A 20,845-nucleotide genomic window follows, 5' to 3' on the forward strand; every position below is an offset into this window, starting at 1 on the left:
TCACTGATCGGGTTGAGGAGTGTAATAGTATGTGTTCTGGTGTGATTTGTGTGGCAGGGCTGCTTTTTGTCCCAGTCCAGCTCTGTACAAGAATATAAATACTATAATACTGCCCCCTATGTACAAGAATATAACTACTATAATACTGCCCCCTATGTACAGGAATATAACTACTATATTACTGCCCCTGTTATGATCCTTAGTGGTTGAGGATCACAAATTACTCCAGCTAAGTAACAAACTTAGGACAAGCTCTAGGGAGGTGGCAAACTGGACTGACCGCAAATCTGAACCTATCCAAACACACTAGAAGTAGCCGGTGAACGTGCCTAAAAATCCTAGACGTCTCGAGCCAGCCTGAGGAACTAACTACCCCTAGAGAGAAAGAAAAGACCTCTCTTGCCTCCAGAGAAATAATCCCCAAAGATATAGAAGCCCCCAACAGATAATAACGGTGAGGTAAGAGGAAGGCACATACACAGGGGTGAAAGCAGATTCAGCAAATGAGGCCCACTAATACTAGATAGCAGAAAATAGAAAAGGGAATCTATGCGGTCAGTAAAAAACCCTTACAAAATATCCACTCTGAGATTTCAAGATCCCCCACACCAACTAACGGTGTGGGGGGAGAACCTCAGTCCCCTAGAGCAACCAGCAAGCGAGGAAATCACATTTTAGCGAGTTGGACTAAAAACATAATGAACACTGATAATCAAAAAATGATCAAACAAAAAATTAGCTTGTCTTGGAGAGACTGGGAGCAAGGTAGACACAAGGAATCTGAAGAGCACTGAATACATTGATAGCAGGCAAGGAACTGAGTATCCAGGTGGGCTAAATAGGAAACCAACCAAGGAGCCGCACGCTCCGGTCCCGAGTGCCGGGACTTTCTCGCATTGAACTCGCAAGTGTGACCCCGGCCTAATACACGGATCACCAGTAGTGACATTATACACAGGATCTCTGTATATAGTGTTATTGTACAGATAATAGTGATCACCAGTGACATTATACACAGGAGCTCTGTTGTTGTGAACTCTGTTTTTGGGCTCCCTCTTGTGGTCACAAGTGGTACTGTGTGAGTGCTATCTTTGGGCTCCCTCTGGTGGCTCTTTTTGTCATTCTGCAGGTCTGTGGCTGGGATCAGCTGTCTCGTTATCTGCTGGTTGGTTTCCTATTTAGCTCACCTGGACTTTCAGTTGTTGCCTGCTGTCAATGTATTCAGTGCTATTTTGATCTCTCCTGACTACCTTCGTTATCAGTCACTCCAAGAGAAGCTAAGTTTCTGTTTGTTCATTTTTTGATCATCAGTGTTCAATATGTTTCCTGGTTTATTATCAGTCCTAGTCCAGCTTGCTAATATGTGATTTCCTCGCTTGCTGGTAGCTCTAGGGGGCTGAGTTTCTCCCCTCACACCGTTAGTTGGTGTGGGGGTTCTTGAATTCTCAGCATGGATATTTTGTATAGGGTTTTCTACTGACCGCACAGTTTCCTATCTGTCTTCTGCTATCTAGTATTAGCGGGCTGTTATGATCCTTAGTGGTTGAGGATCACGAATTACTCCAGCTAAGTAACAAACATAGGATAAGCTCTAGGGAGGTGGCAAACTGGACTAACCGCAAATCTGAACCTATCAAAACACACTAGAAGTAGCCGGTGAACGTGCCTAAAAAATCCTAGACGTCTCGAGCCAGCCTGAGGAACTAACTACCCCTAGAGAGAAAGAAAGACCTCTCTTGCCTCCAGAGAAATAATCCCCAAAGATATAGAAGCCCCCAACAAATAATAACGGTGAGGTAAGAGGAAGGCACATACACAGGGGTGAAAACAGATTCAGCAAATGAGGCCCACTAATACTAGATAGCAGAAAATAGTGAGGGGTCTGTGCGGTCAGTAAAAAACCCTAACAAAATATCCACACTGAGATTTCAAGAACCCCCGCACCAACTAACGGTGTGGGGGGAGAAACTCAGTCCCCTAGAGCAACCAGCAAGCGAGGAGATCACATCTTAGCAAGCTGGACAAGAAACATGATGAATGCTGATAATCAAAAAATGAACGGACAAAAACTTAGCTTGTCTTGGAGAGGCTGGGAGCAAGGTAATCACAAGGAATCTGAAGAGCACTGAATACATTGATAGCAGGCAAGGAACTGAGTATCTAGGTGAGTTAAATAGGAAACGAACCAAGGATAACGAACCAGCTGATGCAGCCAACCTGCAGAAGACAACACTACACAGTACCGCTTGTGACCACTAGAGGGAGCCTAAAAATAGAGTTCATAACAGCGGGCCTCATTTGCTGAATCTGTTTCATTTCAACGTTTGTATTTTCCCCTTACCTCACCGTTATTATTTGTTGGGGGCTTTCTATATCTTTGGGGTTATTTCTCTGAGGCAAGTGAGGTCTTACTTTCTTCTCTCTAGGGGTAGCTAGTTTCTCAGGCTGCGTCGAGACGTCTAGGAATTCAGGCACGTTCACCGGCTACCTTTAGTGTGTTCGGTTAGGATCAGAATTGCGGTCAGTCCAGTTACCACCTCCCTAGAGCTCGTTCTATGTTCAGTAACTTAGCTAGTCAGTTCGGTGATCCTCAGCCACTAAGGATCACAACAGTACAGCAGGCCAAAAAGTGTTTAATGCATCGCAGAAGTGGGATAAGAGAAGTCCTGAGTGCAATTTTTTTTTTTTTTCTCCCATTGCTGCAGTCTGTCCAGCTTCTCTCATCCCCTTAATCTCTGGGTGGCTTTGAGTTCAGCTGCAGACATGGATATTCAGAGTCTGACTTCTAGTGTGGATCATCTTTCTGCAAGGGTGCAAAGCATTCAGGATTTTGTTGTTCACAGTCCTATGTCAGAGCCAAAAATACCTATTCCTGAGTTGTTTTCTGGAGATAGATCTAGGTTTCTGAATTTTAAGAATAATTGTAAATTATTTCTTTCCTTGAGACCTCGTTCCTCTGGTGATTCCGCTCAGCAAGTTAAAATTGTTATCTCCTTGTTACGTGGCGACCCTCAGGATTGGGCTTTCTCCCTGGCGCCAGGAGATCCTGCATTGCTGAATGTGGATGCGTTTTTTCTGGCGCTTGGATTGCTTTATGAGGAACCTAATCTTGAGAACCAGGCAGAAAAGGCTTTGCTGGCCCTCTGTCAGGGACAGGATGAAGCAGAGGTGTATTGTCAAAAATTTAGGAAATGGTCGGTGCTTACTCAATGGAATGAGTGTGCCCTGGCTGCAAATTTCAGAGAAGGTCTTTCTGAAGCCATTAATAATGTTATGGTGGGGTTCCCCGCGCCTGTTAGTCTGAATGACTCAATGGCTTTGGCCATTCAGATTGATCGGCGTTTGCGGGAGCGCAAATCTGCGCACCATCTGGCGGTGTTTTCTGAACAGAGACCTGAGTCTATGTAATGTGACAGAATTCTGACCAGAATTGAGCGGCAAAGTCATAGACGTCAAAATGGGTTGTGCTTTTACTGTGGTGATTCTTCTCATGTTATCTCAGCATGCTCTAAGCGCTTAAAAAAAATCGCTAAACCTGTCACCGTTGGTACTATACAGCCTAAATTCATTTTGTCTGTTACTTTAATTTGTTCTTTGTCATCCTACTCGGTTATGGCTTTTGTGGATTCAGGTGCTGCCCTGAATCTGATGGATTTGTCGTTTGCCAGGCGCTGTGGTTTGGTCCTGGAGCCTTTAAAATTCCCTATTCCACTGAGGGGAATTGATGCTACACCATTGGCTGAGAATAAGCCTCAGTATTGGACTCAAGTGACCATGTGCATGACTCCTGTACATCAGGAGGTGATTCGCTTTCTTGTGCTGCATAATTTGCATGATGTTGTCGTTTTGGGTCTGCCATGGCTGCAGGCCCATAATCCAGTTCTGGATTGGAAAGCTATGTCTGTGTCAAGTTGGGGTTGCCAGGGGATTCATGGCGATGCTCCTTTGGTGTCAATTGCTTCTTCCACTCCTTCTGAGGTCCCTGAGTTTTTGTCGGACTACCAGGATGTATTTGATGATCCCAGATCCGGTGCCCTACCTCCTCATAGGGATTGTGATTGTGCTATAAATTTGATTCCTGGTAGTAAGTTCCCTAAGGGACGACTTTTTAATTTGTCTGTACCAGAACATGCCGCTATGAGGAGTTATATAAAGGAGTCTTTGGAGAAGGGACATATTCGGCCGTCCTCATCCCCTCTTGGTGCAGGATTCTTTATTATGGCCAAGAAGGATGGTTCTTTGAGACCTTGTATAGATTATCGTCTTCTAAATAAAATCACGGTCAAATTTCAGTACCCTTTGCCATTATTGTCTGATCTGTTTGCTCGGATTAAGGGGTCCAGTTGGTTCACCAAGATAGATCTTCGTGGTGCGTATAACCTTGTGCGTATTAAGCAGGGGGATGAATGGAAAACAGCATTTAATACGCCCGAAGGCCATTTTGAGTACTTGGTGATGCCTTTTGGACTCTCTAATGCTCCTTCTGTGTTTCAGTCCTTCATGCATGACATCTTCCGAGAATTTCTGGATAAATTTATGATTGTGTATCTGGATGACATTTTGGTCTTTTCTGAGGATTGGGAGTCCCATGTGAAGCAGGTCAGGATGGTATTTCAGGTCCTGCGTGCTAATGCCTTATTTGTGAAGGGCTCAAAATGTCTCTTCGGAGTACAGAAGGTTTCCTTTTTGGGTTTTATTTTTTCTCCTTCTACTATTGAGATGGACCCAGTCAAGGTCCAGGCTATTCATGACTGGACTCGGCCTACATCTGTTAAGAGTCTTCAGAAGTTCTTGGGTTTTGCTAATTTTTACCGTCGCTTCATTGCTAATTTTTCTGGCGTGGTTAAACCCTTGACGGATTTGACCAAGAAGGGTTCTGATGTGACTAATTGGTCTCCTGCGGCCGTGGAAGCCTTTCAGGAGCTGAAGCGCCGGTTTTCTTCGGCTCCAGTTTTATGTCAGCCTGATATCTCGCTTCCTTTTCAGGTCGAGGTTGATGCTTCTGAGATTGGAGCTGGGGCTGTTTTGTCGCAGAGAAGCTCTGATTGCTCTGTGATGAAGCCTTGTGCTTTCTTTTCAAGAAAGTTTTCGCCTGCCGAGCGGAATTATGATGTTGGTAATCGGGAGTTGTTGGCTATGAAGTGGGCATTTGAGGAGTGGCGACATTGGCTCGAGGGAGCTAAGCATCGTGTGGTGGTCTTGACTGATCACAAAAATCTGATTTATCTTGAGTCTGCCAAGCGGCTGAATCCTAGACAGGCTCGTTGGTCGTTGTTTTTCTCCCGTTTCGATTTCGTGGTCTTGTACCTGCCTGGTTCGAAGAACGTGAAGGCTGATGCTCTTTCTAGGAGTTTTGTGCCTGACTCTCCGGGAGTTTCAGAGCCGGCTGGTATCCTCAGAGAGGGAGTGATTTTGTCTGCCATTTCCCCAGATTTGCGACGAGTGCTGCAGGAATTTCAGGTGGATAGACCTGACCGTTGCCCACCAGAGAGACTGTTTGTCCCAGATAGATGGACCAGCACAGTTATTTCCGAGGTTCATTCTTCGGTGTTGGCAGGTCATCCTGGGATTTTTGGTACCAGAGATTTGGTGGCTAGATCCTTCTGGTGGCCTTCCTTGTCGCAGGATGTGCGTTCCTTTGTGTAGTCCTGTGGGATTTGTGCTCGGGCTAAGCCTTGCTGTTCTCGTGCCAGCGGTTTGCTTTTGCCTTTGGCTGTCCCGAAGAGGCCTTGGACGCACATTTCCATGGATTTTATTTCGGATCTTCCAGTCTCTCAGAGAATGTCTGTCATCTGGGTGGTGTGTGATCGTTTTTCTAAAATGGTCCATTTGGTGCCCTTGCCTAAGTTGCCTTCCTCCTCCGATTTGGTTCCTCTATTTTTTCAGAATGTGGTTCGCTTGCACGGCATCCCTGAAAATATTGTGTCTGACAGAGGATCCCAGTTTGTGTCCAGATTTTGGCGGATCTTTTGTGCTAAGATGGGCATTGATTTGTCTTTTTCGTCTGCCTTCCATCCTCAGACGAATGGCCAAACCGAGCGAACTAATCAGACCTTGGAAACTTATTTAAGATGTTTTGTTTCTGCTGATCAGGATGATTGGGTTACTTTTTTACCATTGGCCGAGTTTGCCCTTAATAATCGGGCTAGTTCTGCTACTTTGGTTTCGCCTTTTTTTTGTAATTCTGGCTTTCATCCTCGTTTTTCCTCGGGTCAGGTGGAGCCGTCTGACTGTCCTGGGGTGGATTCTGTGGTGGATAGGTTGCAGCAGATTTGGAACCATGTGGTGGACAATTTGAGGTTGTCACAGGAGAAGGCTCAGCGCTTTGCCAACCGCCGTCGCGGTGTGGGTCCCCGACTTCGTGTTGGGGATTTGGTATGGCTGTCTTCTCGGTATGTTCCTATGAAGGTCTCCTCTCCTAAGTTCAAGCCTCGCTTCATTGGTCCTTATAAGATTTTGGAAATCCTTAACCCTGTGTCATTTCGTTTGGACCTCCCAGCGTCGTTTGCCATTCATAATGTGTTCCATAGGTCTTTGTTGCGGAGGTATGTGGTGCCTGTGGTTCCTTCTGTTGAGCCCCCTGCTCCGGTGCTGGTTGAGGGCGAATTGGAGTACGTGGTGGAGAAGATCTTGGATTCTCGTATTTCTAGACGGAGGCTTCAGTATTTGGTTAAGTGGAAGGGCTATGGTCAGGAGGATAATTCCTGGGTTGTCGCCTCTGATGTTCATGCGGCCGATTTGGTTCATGCCTTCCATGTTGCTCATCCTGATCGCCCTGGGGGTTTTGATGAGGGTTCGGTGACCCCTCCTCAAGGGGGGGGGGTACTGTTGTGAACTCTGTTTTTGGGCTCCCTCTTGTGGTCACAAGTGGTACTGTGTGAGTGCTATCTTTGGGCTCCCTCTGGTGGCTCTTTTTGTCATTCTGCAGGTCTGTGGCTGGGATCAGCTGTCTCGTTATCTGCTGGTTGGTTTCCTATTTAGCTCACCTGGACTTTCAGTTGTTGCCTGCTGTCAATGTATTCAGTGCTATTTTGATCTCTCCTGACTACCTTCGTTATCAGTCTCTCCAAGAGAAGCTAAGTTTCTGTTTGTTCATTTTTTGATCATCAGTGTTCAATATGTTTCCTGGTTTATTATCAGTCCTAGTCCAGCTTGCTAATATGTGATTTCCTCGCTTGCTGGTAGCTCTAGGGGGCTGAGTTTCTCCCCTCACACCGTTAGTTGGTGTGGGGGTTCTTGAAATCTCAGCGTGGATATTTTGTATAGGGTTTTCTACTGACCGCACAGTTTCCTATCTGTCTTCTGCTATCTAGTATTAGCGGGCCTCATTTGCTGAATCTGTTTCATTTCTACGTTTGTATTTTCCCCTTACCTCACCGTTATTATTTGTTGGGGGTTTTCTATATCTTTGGGGTTATTTCTCTGAGGCAAGTTAGGTCTTACTTTCTTCTCTCTAGGGGTAGCTAGTTTCTCAGGCTGCGTCGAGACGTCTAGGAATTCAGGCACGTTCACCGGCTACCTTTAGTGTGTTCGGTTAGGATCAGAATTGCGGTCAGTCCAGTTACCACCTCCCTAGAGCTCGTTCTATGTTCAGTAACTTAGCTAGTCAGTTCGGTGATCCTCAGCCACTAAGGATCATAACACTCTGTATAGTGTCAGTGTACAGATAATAGTGATCACCAATGACAGTATACACAGGAGCTCTGTATAGAGTGTTATTGTACAGATAATAGTGTTCACCAGTGACATTATACACAGGAGCTCTGTATAGTGTCAGTGTACAGATAATAGTGATCACCAGTGACATTATACACAGGAGCTCTGTATAGTGTCAGTGTACAGATAATAGTTAGTGATCACCAATTACATTATACACAGGAGCTCTGTATATAGTGTTATTGTGCAGATAATAGTGATCACCAATGATATTATACACAGGAGCTCTGTATAGTGTCAGTGTACAGGTGATCACAGGAGCTCTGTATAGTGTCAGTGTAAGGTAATACAGTGATCACAGGAGCTCTGTACACAGTATATACAGTAATGTATGGTGGGCGTGTACATGTAATACACTGACTCACCAGTGACATCTGTAGTTGAAGTCCTTCATCTTCGCGTTTTTTCTTCATTGAGCACAGACAGCCATCACTTCTTCCAGGACTCGTCTCTGCAAAAAATAACACACAGTCATCAATAGCTGATCGCTGCCAGAGCACATTCTACACTTTTTCCCTGACTTCTACACTATGTCAGATAAAGAAAAAAAAACAACGTAGTGCCACACTGCACAGTAACAGGACACCCCTTTTCTTCCCTCCATGGAAAACAGTTTCCTAAAATGTTAATTATATTACTTTAGTAATAATGTCCCTAAATGGACCCTAAAGAAATTACATTCCCCATATGTCACCATAAACTAATACATCAAGTTCCTCATTCTGGCCTCTAAACAGTATCTAAGTCCCTCATCCTGGCCCTCTTTATTTAATAATCTCGCCCAGCCTGGCACCCTTTATCTTATAATATGCTTCAGACTGGCCTCCTATGTCTCTTGTACAGCCTGACCCCAATATCTGCACCCTAGTCCCCAGATATCTATCCTGCCCCCTCCCTCAGCTATCCATACTGGCCCCATATGTCCCTTGTCCTACCTCCCATATTTCTATCCTAGCCCCCATATATACATCTGGCCCCTCCATATATCCATCCTAGTCCCTTATCCTGGAACTCTCCCCCACCCCCATGCATCCATCCTGGCTCCCCCCACATATTCGTCCTGGCTCCCCCCATATATCCATCCTGACCCCTCCATATATCCATCCTGGTCCCTTGTCCTGGCTCCCCCGATATATCTATCCTGTCTCCCCCGATATATCCATCCTGGCTCCCCCCATATATCCATCCTGGATCACACCCATATATCCATCCTGGTCCCTTGTCCTGGCACCCCCTCCCCATATATCCATTTTGGCTCTTTCCATATATCCATCCTGGCTCCCCCGATATATCCATCGTGGCTCCCCCCATATATCCATCCTGGATCACCCCCATATATCCATCCTGGTCCCTTGTCTTAGCACCCCCCTCCCCATATATCCATCCTGGCTCACCCCATATATCCATCCTCGCCCCTCCATATATCCATCCTTGCCCCCCACCACATTACCACACATAATCCCGCCCCCCAGCACATCACCCCACATAATCCCGCCCCCCACCACATTACCACAGATAATCCAGCCCCCCACCACAGTACCACACATAATCCCGCCCCCCCACATTACCACACACAATCCCGCCCCCACCACATTGCCACACACAATCCGCACCACATCACCACACACAATCCCGCCCCACCACATTACCACACATAATCCCGCTCGCCCACACATCACCACACATAATCCCGCCCCCCCACCCCATTACCACACATATTCGCCCCCCCCACCACATTACCACACACAATCCCGCCCCCACCACATTACCACACACAATCCCGCCCCCCACCACATTACCACACATAATCCCGCCCGCCCACACATCACCACACATAATCCCGCCCCCCCACCCCATTACCACACATATTCGCCCCCCCACCACATTACCACACACAATCCCGCCCCCACCACATTACCACACACAATCCCGCCCCCCACCACATTACCACACATAATCCGCACCACATCACCACACACAATCCCGCCCCCCCACCACATCACCACACATATTCCCGCCCCCCCACCACATCACCACACATAATCTCACCCCCCCCAGCACATCACCCCACATAATCCCGCCCCCCACCACATTACCACACATAATCCCGACCCCCACCACATCACCACACATAATCCCGCCCCCACCACATTACCACACATAATCCCGCCCCAACCACATCACCATACATAATCCCGCCCCCCACATCACCACACATAATCGTGCCCCCCCACCGATTACCACACATAATCCCGCCCCCCACCACATCACCACACATAATCCCACCCCCCACCCCATTACCACACATAATCCCGCCCCCCCACCCTATTACCACACATAATCCCGCCCCCCACCACATCACCACACATAATCCCGCCCCCACCCCATTACCACACATAATCCCGCCCCCCACCACATCACCACACATAATCCCGCCCCCCACCCCATTACCACACATAATCCCACCCCCCACCCCATTACCACACATAATACCACCCCCCACCCCATTACCACACATAATCCCGCCCCTCCACCACATCACCACACATAATCCTGCCCCCACCACACATAATCCCGCCCCCCAACACATCACCACAGATAATCCCGCCCCACACATAATCCCACCCCCACCACATCACCACACTTAATCCCGCCCCCCACCACAGATAATCCCGCCCCTCCACCACATTACCACACATAATCCCGCCCCCACCACATTACCACACATAATCCCGCCCCCCACATTACCACACGAGGCTCCGTCCCCAAACATTACCACACGAGGCTCCGTCCCCACACATTACCACACGAGGCCCCGTCCCCACACATTACCACACGAGGCTCCGTTCCCACACATTACCACACGAGGCTCCGTCCCCACACATTACCCAGCAGCGTTAATTAGATAGCAATAAGCGTGCCGAGCGTTAGATGGCTGGAAACAGCTAGTACTGTATATATTTATATTCCTGGATCCCCCTCTATATCCATCCTGGTCCCTTGTCCTGGCACCTCCCTCCCCATATATCCATCCTGGCCCCTCCACATATCTATCCTGGCTCACCCCATATATCCATCGTGGCTCACCCCATATATCTACTGTGGCTCACCCCATATATCCAGCCTGCCTCCCCGTCTTATATCCATCCTGGCCTCTCCATAAATCCATCCTGCCCCCATCCATCCTGGCCCCTTGTCCTGCTTCCCCCCACATATATCCATCCGGGTCCCTTGTCCTGCTCCCACCCTATATATCCATACTGGTCACTTGTCCTGTTCCCCCCCCCCATATATCCATCCTGGCCCCTTGTCCTGCTCCCCCCTATATATCTATCCTGTTCACTTGTCCTGTTCCCCCACCATATGTCCATCCTGGTCACTTGTCCTGCCCCCCCCATATACCCATTCTGGTCACTTGTCCTGCTCCCCCCCATATATCCGTCAAGGTAACTTGTCCTTCTCCCCTCTCCATATATCCATCCTGGTAACTTGTTCTGCCCCCCCTCCATATATCCATCCTAGTCCCTTGCCCTGGCACCCCCCTCCCCATATATCCATCCTGGCACTTCCACATTTCTATCCTGGCTGACACCATATATCCATCGTGGCTCACCCCATGGATCCATCCTGCCTCCCCACCATAAATCCATCCTGGCCTCTCCATAAATCCATCCAGCCCCCCCTATCCATCCTGGTCACTTGTCCTGCTTCTCCCGTATATCCATCCTGGTCACTTGTCCTGCTTCTCCCATATATCCATCCTGCTCACTTGTCCTGCTCCCCCCAAAAGAATATCCATCCTGCTCACTTGTCCTGCTCCTCCCTCCCCCATATATCCATCATGATCACTTGTCCTGCTCCCCCCAAAAGAATATCCATCCTGCTCACTTGTCCTGCTCCTCCCTCCCCCATATATCCATCCTGCTAACTTGTCCTGCTCCCCCCAAAAAAATATCCATCCTGGTCACTTATCCTGCTCCCCCCCCATATATCTATCCAGCTCTTTTGTCCTGCCCCCTCCCCCCCATATGTCCACCCTGGCCCCTTGTCCTGCTCCCCCCCCCCATATATCCATCCTGGTCACTTGTCCTGTCCCCCCACCTGCATATATCCATCCTGAGTATATGTCACTGACGTCATACACCGGTGACGACAGGCACACAATAGTCAATTCTCATCGGGACGTGCGCGACAGCGGTTCAGGTAATGAATGCTGCGTGCGCGCTCCCCTGCACATGCTCTACCTGCGCTTTTAAAGGGCTCGTGCCCCTAAAAACCACAGACTTTTTTTCCCTCCCTCACGTCTTCTTTTCCTTCTCTATCGGGTCCACTGAAAGGGCCTGTGAGCAGGTTGCGGGATGCAGTAACAGACCGGAGGCAGAGCAAGGTTTAACAAGTATAATAACAGGGGAATAATCCACACAGGGAGGCAATGAGTTAAACGGGAACAAACAGTTCAGTTTGCAAAGGATATGCAGAGTTGAAAAAGAAAGGATCAGAAAACGGCAGTTCCTGTGAAGCAATCCTGTAAGGAGTTCCTCAAACGGTGACTCCTGCTGGGAACTCAATAGCGCCGCCAACTGCTGGCGTGGTGTCTTTTATAGGAAGGTCCTGTGGGCAACAATGCCCGCTCTTCTGGAGGCAGTTGTCGGTCTCCGGTACCTTCCACTGAGCCTAGTCCATATACTGCAGTGGTTGAGAAGGGTACCGGCCACTGTCCAATACGAGCCCAACGTGGCTCTGCAAATATACACTGCTGGAGTCAGGGTCTCCCGTGAGCGGAAAAATATGAGCTGGTAAGGTGGGTTACGCAAGTCTATCCAGCACTCGGTTCTGTCTTTGCGGCACGTGCGCTGTACTCACAGTCATAAAGCACACGGCACCTCGATCTCTGTCAATTACTGAGCGTGCTGCACTCTTATCTCTATGTTGCGCGCTGCCTGTCTCTGCCGAGACTGAGGAGCCGACAACCACTGGCGCGCTGCTTCCCTGGCGGGGTACCGCACCTAATCTTTCTCTGGCAGCACACTTACAGTACTCACTCGCCTGGAAAGTTTCACACCTCGCTCCATGGTGACCAACGAAGCACCCTGCAGGTCTCTCCTCACAGTCTCTGTAAGTGGCAGCAGGGATAATAAAGCGCGGGCCTGCTCTGCACGGATGCTCCGGGGTCACAGCACTCACTAGTCCCTGCTGCACACTATCTGTACCAGCCAAGTCTTTCTCTGAGCTGCTGCTGAGCACACGGCTCCCCTCAGCGCAGCGGTCCCTGGACTGCGGCAGAACGCCTGGCTCGTTTCCTGGCAGCAGTCTTTCTGTAGACGGTGGGGCTCTATTGCAGCGCCGATGCTCAGTGGGGAGGGGAAGTGGAGCACGCCGCACGCCTGACTGCGCGCTGCCCTCCGTTCGCGCCGAACTCCCCTGCTGCGCACGCTTTCCCCTTTTATATCCCCACCCCCTTGGTCAGGAGGAAGTATCATACCGCTGCTGCTGCCACCTCCTCGCTCGCTCTCGGCCTCTGCTTCTCGTGCGCGCGCGCATACCAGGTTCAGTGCTGCGCGTGTGCACTTCTGATCTTCTGTTGGCGCTCCTCTTCATCTCCTCTATGGTCCTGGAGGACTAGTACCTGGAAGTCGGTCCTCCTTATTGTCCTCTCTATGGTTCTGGAGGTCTGTTACCCGGAAGTGCTACCCTGCCTTTAGGTATTTAAACTGCTTCCTGTCGTCCCTCTGTGCCTGGTTATCATTTGTTCCTTCAGGTGTTCCTGGCCGCTCTTGTTCTCTGTGAAGTTCGTTTTCCCTCTGACTTTGGGTTTATCCTGTCTTTCCTGTATCCTGCTAGCCTCTGCGTTTCCTCAGTTCCTCCGCCAGTCACTGTACTGCTGCAGTTTACCCATCAGTCCTGTTTTACCCATCAGTCCTGTTTTACCCATCAGTCCTGTTTCTCTGCAGTACTCACCTATCCTGTGGTCCTACTATCTCCGCCTCTTCTTGGTCTTCTCCCGTCCTGGTCCTCCAGCTTCCGTGGCGATAGTCCCTCACGGGAGGGGTTCGTCGTCGCGGTCTAGAGGGTCCACTCTCTGTTTTCCCTCTTTGAATCGTCACACTTAAATAGGACTGCACTCGGGTGACATCTGAGTGCAGCCTGATTCTTACAGCATAACAGTATAACCAGGCCATGGACCCCGCTGGTGTCTCTACCACTCAAAAGGAGTTACTTTTTTTGCGGGAGAACCAGACTAGAATCATGTCCTTTCTCAAGAACATGGAGTCTCGTCTCACGACGTTACAGTCTACCGACCCTGGTAACGCTACTCAGTTGGCGTCTCTTCAGCAAGAGTTAAGTCAACAACAGGACACTCAGTCCCATATTTTGAATTTTATGGCCTCTGTCGATAATCGACTTCTCTCTCTTCAGACTGCCGCTTCTGCTCCTGTACAGGCGTCCGCTCCACAGCCCTCGCCCCGTCTTGCCAGGCCACCTCGGTATGGTGGGGATCCTAAATTATGTTGCGGGTTTCTCAACCATTGTCAACTACACTTTGAATTATCCCCGCTACTGTACCCAACTGACCGAGCTAAGGTGGCTTTTGTGGTGTCCCATTTGGAGGGCGAGGCTTTGGCTTGGGTGAACCCTCTTTGGGAGCGAGATGATCCTGTGGTTTCTCAACTTACTCTCTTTTTAGACACCTTCCGCAAGGTGTTTGATGAACCTGGTCGTCTGGTATCGACTACTGAGTCCCTTTTCAACCTTAGTCAGGGGACCCTTTCTGTAGCTCAATATGCCATCCATTTCCGGACGCTGTCCTCTGATTTAGGTTGGAATAATGAGGCTTTGGTGGGAGCATTTTGGCGAGGATTGTCTTCCCGCATTAAGGATGAGCTGGCAGGGCGGGATACTCCTTCTGCTTTAGATGACCTTATCTCTTTGGCGACTCGCATTGATTTGCGGTTCCAGGAGCGTTCTCGTGAGGTTGTCAGAGAGAGGAGACCTCCTCGTTTATCCTCCGTTACACGTGGTACTTCTCTTTCCCAAACCACTGCAGTTTCTTCCTCTTCTTCCCCTGAGCCTATGCAGGTTGATCGCCTCAAGCCTGCCGAACAATGCTGAAAGGAGAGACTTGCACAGGGCTTATGCTTTTATTGTGGCAGCGCTTCTCATCTTCTGCGTTCTTGTCCCCAGAAGCCGGGAAACGCCTCCGCCTAGGTCAGGTAAGAGAGGCCTCCCTAGGTAGCCATGATTCCTCTCCACCTTTGATTTTGCCTGTCATTTTACACATGGGTTCCAGTCGCTTCTCTCTTGAGGCTTATGTAGATTCTGGTGCGACTGGGAATTTTGTTCAACTTGAGCTGGTCGAGAGGCTTGGGATTCCTGTCAGATCCTTGGAGGTTCCTAGGCAAATGGCTTCTGTCAATGGTCAGCCTTTGTGGGAGGTCGTTTCTTCTGTCACGGAGGAGATTGAGATTCAAATTGGAGCTTTACATCGAGAAAAGTTGGCATTTTATGTTTTACCGTCTTTATCCCATGCATTTCTTTTAGGACTTCCCTGGCTAAGAAACCATGAACCTACTCTGAATTGGCGTACTGGGGATGTCCTATCCTGGGGACAGTTTTGTCAAAACAGATGCCTGCTTCCCGTCAAGCCTGCTAGTCTCCCTCCCTCGGCTCCGGAACTAGCGAATCTACCCGCAGCTTATCACTCTTTTTCGGACGTTTTCAACAAAAAGGAAGCAGAGGTCTTACCTCCGCATCGCCCATACGACTGTCGGATAGATCTTGTATCCGGCTCTACTCTTCCTAGAGGTCGTATTTATCCTCTGTCACCCTCCGAGACTCAAGCCATGTCTGAATACGTTCAAGAGAATCTGGCCAGAGGCTTTATACGGAAGTCCTCTCCTGCAGGCGCTGTTTTTTTTCTTCGTGAAGAAGAAGGACGGTTCCTTTCATCCCTGCATTGATTACCGTGGCCTCAATAACGTCACCATTAAAAACAAGTATCCACTTCCTCTCATCCCAGAACTTTTTGATCGTCTGCGTGGAGCACGAATCTTCACTAAACTGGATCTCAGAGGAGCCTACAACTTGATCCGAATTCGTTTGGGAGATGAATGGAAGACTGCGTTTAACACCAGAGACGGTCATTATGAGTATTTGGTGATGCCTTTCGGCTTATGTAATGCTCCTGCAGTTTTTCAAGAGTTGGTGAATGATGTTTTTCGGGACCTACTTTACACCTGTGTAGTGGTATACTTGGACGACATCTTTGTGTCCCTCCATCTCTTCTTTGATAAAGAAGGGTGCCAATCCTCGTCTTTGGCCAGCAGATGCTGAAAAGGCTTTTCATTCTCTCAAAGAAGCATTCGCCTCCGCTCCTTTACTCCATCTCCCTGAAGCTAATAAACCCTTCTTCCTAGAGGTTGATGCCTCTGCTGTCGGTGCCGAAGCTGTGCTTTCTCAGAAGTCTTCTACTGGTCGTCTTGTGCCCTGTGGTTTCTTCTCCAAGACTTTCTCTTCTTCTGAAAGAAATTATTCCATTGGCGTCAGAGAACTTTTGGCCATTAAATTGGCTTTAGAGGAGTGGAGATATCTGTTGGAAGGAGCCTTACATCCCTTTGTCATCTTTACGGATCATAAGAATTTGGCATACGTCCGTTCAGCGCACCGACTGAATCCCCGACAGGCCAGGTGGGCCTTGTTCTTTGCCCGATTGACTTTGAACTTCGCTTCCTACCTGGAGAAAAGAACTTCAAAGCTGACGCTCTATCCAGGTCCTTCTTGTCGGTGGACACTGAGTAGTAGTCCTCGCACATCATTGACCCCACTAAAATCATCACACTTGCTCCAGTATCTATGACCTCTTTACCTCCGGGTAAGACTTTCGTTTCTGAGAGGAACAGGAGACGTGTGTTACTCTGGGGACATGCTTCCAAGCTAGCAGGACATGTCGGTTTCAAGAAAACTCTTGATCTAATATCTCGATACTACTGGTGGCCGATTCTTTTGAAGGATGTCCAAGCTTTTGTGGTCTCTTGTCCTTCCTGTGCCAAGAACAAAGTACCCAGGAGGCTTCCTTCCGGGCTTCTTCTTCCTCTTTCAGTGCCTACCGCTCCGTGGCAACATATCGCAATGGATTTCTTAACTGATCTGCCTCGTTCCTGTGGTTGTACCGTCATCCTCGTGGTTGTGGACCGTTTTTCTAAAATGGCACATTTCATTGCTCTTCCTGGTCTGCCTTCGGCTCCTGAACTGGCGAAGATTTTTGTTCAACATATTTTTCGCATTCATGGTCTTCCACAACACATTGTTTCTGACCGGGGAGTTCAGTTCACCGCTCGTTTCTGGAGATCTCTCTGTAAGTCATTGAACATTTCGCTTGATTTTTCTTCGGCCTATCATCCACAGTCCAACGGCCAAGTGGAGCGTACCAATCAGATCCTGGTTACTTATCTCCGGCATTTCTCCAAAATGATTGGTCTGATTTACTACCAGGGGCCGAGTTTTCTTATAATAACCACACCAGTGAAGCTTCTACCAAATCTCCATTTTTTGTCGTCTACGGACAACACCCTGGTCTTCCTCTACCAGTTCCTCCTGTCTCTACTGTGCCGGCGGCAGATCTTCTGTCTAGAGAATTCTCCAGAGTTTGGCAGGAGACCAAGTCTGCTCTCGAACTAGCTCAGCATAGGATGAAGAAGCAGGCAGATAAAAGGCGTCTCGATTCTCCTGTGTTCCATCCTGGGGATAAGGTCTGGCTTTCTTCTAGATTTATTCGCCTTAAAATCCCTTCACATAAACTGGGTCCCCATTATATTGGTCCTTTCGAGGTTTTGGCACGTATTAACAACGTTTCTTACAAACTTAAGTTACCTGCCTCTCTTCGTATCCCTAATTCCTTTCATGTATCTCTCCTTAAGCCTGTAGTTTTTAATCGGTTTCATACCTCGACTCTTTCTTCACTTTCGCCTGTTTCCGCAGACAATGTTTTTGAGGTTAAGGACATTTTGGCCATGAAAAAAATTAGAGGTAGAACTTTGTTTTTGGTCGACTGGAAGCGTTTCGGTCCTGAGGAGAGATCCTGGGAGCCTCGGGAGAATATTCAGGCTCCCCGAATTTTAGCTAAGTTTCTTTCTGGCCTAAAGAGGAGGGAGGGATGTAAAGACGGGGCTACTATCATACCGCTGCTGCCGCCTCCTCACTCGCTCCCGGCCTCTGCTTCTCGTGTGCGCGCGCGTACCAGGTTCAGAGCTGCGCGTGTGCACTTCTGATCTTCTGTTGGCGCACCTCTTCATCTCCTCTATGGTCCTGGAGGACTAGTACCTGGAAGTCGGTCCTCCTTATTGTCCTCTCTATGGTTCTGGAGGTCTGTTACCCGGAAGTGCTACCCTGCCTTTAGGTATTTAAACTGCTTCCTGCCGTCCCTCTGTGCCTGGTTATCATTTGTTCCTTCAGGTGTTCCTGGCCACTCTTGTTCTCTGTGAAGTTCGTTTTCCCTCTGACTTTGGGTTTATCCTGTCTTTCCTGTATCCTGCTAGCCTCTGCGTTTCCTCAGTTCCTCCGCCAGTCCCTGTACAGCTGTAGTTTACCCTTCAGTCCTGTTTTACCCATCAGTCCTGTTTTACCCATCAGTCCTGTTTCTCTGCAGTACTCACCTATCCTGTGGTCCTACTATCTCCGCCTCTTCTTGGTCTTCTCCCGTCCTGGTCCTCCAGCTTCCGTGGCGATAGTCCCTCACGGGCCTGCCCCTAACTCTCCCTGTATAGGGGGCGGTCTATCTGGTCAGCTCGTCCGTGAGGGGTTCGTCGTCGCGGTCTAGAGGGTCCACTCTCCGTTCTCCCTCTTTGAATCGTCACACTTAAATAGGACTGCACTCGGGTGACATCTGAGTGCAGCCTGATTCTTACAGCATAACAGGAAGGTTCGGCTTGCTATTGCTTCCTCCCGGGAACAGAGGATGCAGCCTCAACAGTTTCGGACCCGGCTTAATACAGGTACTAGCAGCCTGGTTCTCCTCCTCCTTTCAGGCCCACCAGGGATTTTCCCGATACCCCACCAGGCCAGTTCGACCCTGAATACTGCCCCTATGTACAAGAATTTAGCTACTATAATACTGCACCCTATGTACAAGAATATAACTACTATAATACCGCTCCCTATGTACAATATAACTACTATAATACTGCCCCATGTACAAGAATATAACTACTATAATACTGCCTCCTATGTACAAGAATATAACTACTATAATACCGTTCCTATGTACAGGAATATAACTACTATAATACTGTCCCCCTATGTGCAATATAACTACTATAATACTGCCCCTATGTACAAGAATATAATTACTATAATACTGCCCCCTATGTACAAGAATATAACTACTATAATACTGCCCCCTATGTACAAGAATATAACTACTATAATACTGCCCCTATGTACAAGAATATAACTACTATAATACTGCTGCTATGTACAAGAATATAACTACTATAATACTGCCCGCTAAATACAAGAATATAACTACTATAATACTGCACCATGTACAAGAATATAACTACTATAATACTGCTCCTATGTACAAGAATATAACTACTATAATACTGTCCCCATGTACAAGAATATAACTACTATAATACTGCTCTCTATGTACAAGAATATAACTATTATAATACTGCTGCTATGTACAAGAATATAACTACTATAATACTGCCCCTATGTACAATAATATAACTACTATAATACTGCCCCTATGTACAAGAATATAACTACTATAATACTGCCCCTATGTACAATAATATAACTACTATAATACTGCCCCTATGTACAATAATATAACTACTATATTACTGCTCTCTATGTACAAGAATATAACTACTATTATACTGCCCGCTATGAAGTATGTTATGAAGGTTACATTCTGCAGTGGTCGGTGCATGTGATATGAGGAATGAAGTTGATGTGGACATACTGGTTTCTCCGCACTGTGTCAGGCCTCGGAGGGATGTTTTGTACACGGTGATATGTAAATATCTCCTGTAAATGTCACTGCTCTTCTATGAGTAGGCCGTGTACCACACGAGAGACTAAGGGTACCGTCACACAGTGCCATTTTCATCGCTACGACAGCACGATCCGTGACGTCGCAGCATCGTATGATTATCGCTCCAGCGTCGTAGACTGCGGTCACACTTTGCAATCACGGCGCTGGAGCGATGCCGAAGTCCCCGGGTAACCAGGGTAAACATCGAGTTACTAAGCGCAGGGCCGCGCTTAGTAACCCGATGTTTACCCTGGTTACCAGCGTAAACGTAAAAAAAACAAACAGTACATACTTACATTCCGGTGTCTGTCCCCCGGCGCTGTGCTTCTCTGCACTGTGTAAGCACCATAGCCGGAAAGCAGAGCGGTGACGTCACCGCTGTGCTCGCTTTCCGGCCGGCAGGCGCTCACAGTGCAGAGAAGCTGAGACGCCGGAGGACAGACACCGGAATGTGAGTATGTACTGTTATTATTTTTTACGTTTACGCTGGTAACCAGGGTAAACATCGGGTTACTAAGCGCGGCCCTGCGCTTAGTTACCCGATGTTTACCCTGGTTACAAGCGAACACATCGCTGGATCGGTGTCACACACAACGATCCAGCGATGTCAGCGGGTGATCAAGCGACGAAAGAAAGTTCCAAACGATCTGCTACAACGTACGATTCTCAGCAGGGTCCCTGATCGCTGCTGCGTGTCAGACACTGCGATATCGTAACGATATCGCTAGAACGTCACGAATCGTACCGTCGTAGCGATGAAAATGGCACTGTGTGACGGTACCCTTAGATAAAGTGGCTCAATAGCACATTGGTATAACCCTTTTCCTCATATATAGGCTATGTTCACACGATCCTTTTTTGGATCCTTTTTTGGATCCTTTTTTTTTCAGGTCCTGTTTTGGAAAATCCGCAGTGCAAAACTGCACTGCTGATTTTCCGACTGTTTCTTCTGCGGATTCCTCTGCGGGTTTTCAACAGCACTTTCCTATTGGAGCATGTTGAAAACAGGAGCGGAATCCGCAGCAAGAATTGACATGGTACTTCTTTTTTTCCGCAGAAAATCAGCGCGGATTTTCCAGCGGAAAAAAGGAT

At 48.2% G+C, this 20,845-nt stretch overlaps 1 protein-coding gene across 1 annotated transcript in view; it reads right to left on the reverse strand.

Moving 5' to 3' along the window:
- Window positions 1–8,154, reverse strand: part of LOC143771050 (ras-related and estrogen-regulated growth inhibitor-like protein) — a 79,262-nt gene extending 71,108 nt beyond the window's left edge. Inside the window, exon 1 of the mRNA XM_077260551.1 lies at window positions 8,082–8,154. The gene's annotated coding sequence lies outside the window, so the exon portion shown is untranslated. The remainder of the gene's footprint in view (window positions 1–8,081) is intronic.
- Between the last annotated feature and the right edge of the window lie 12,691 nt (window positions 8,155–20,845).

This window comes from Ranitomeya variabilis, chromosome 1, assembly GCF_051348905.1.
Source record: "Ranitomeya variabilis isolate aRanVar5 chromosome 1, aRanVar5.hap1, whole genome shotgun sequence".
NCBI classification, from domain to species: Eukaryota; Metazoa; Chordata; class Amphibia; order Anura; family Dendrobatidae; genus Ranitomeya; species Ranitomeya variabilis.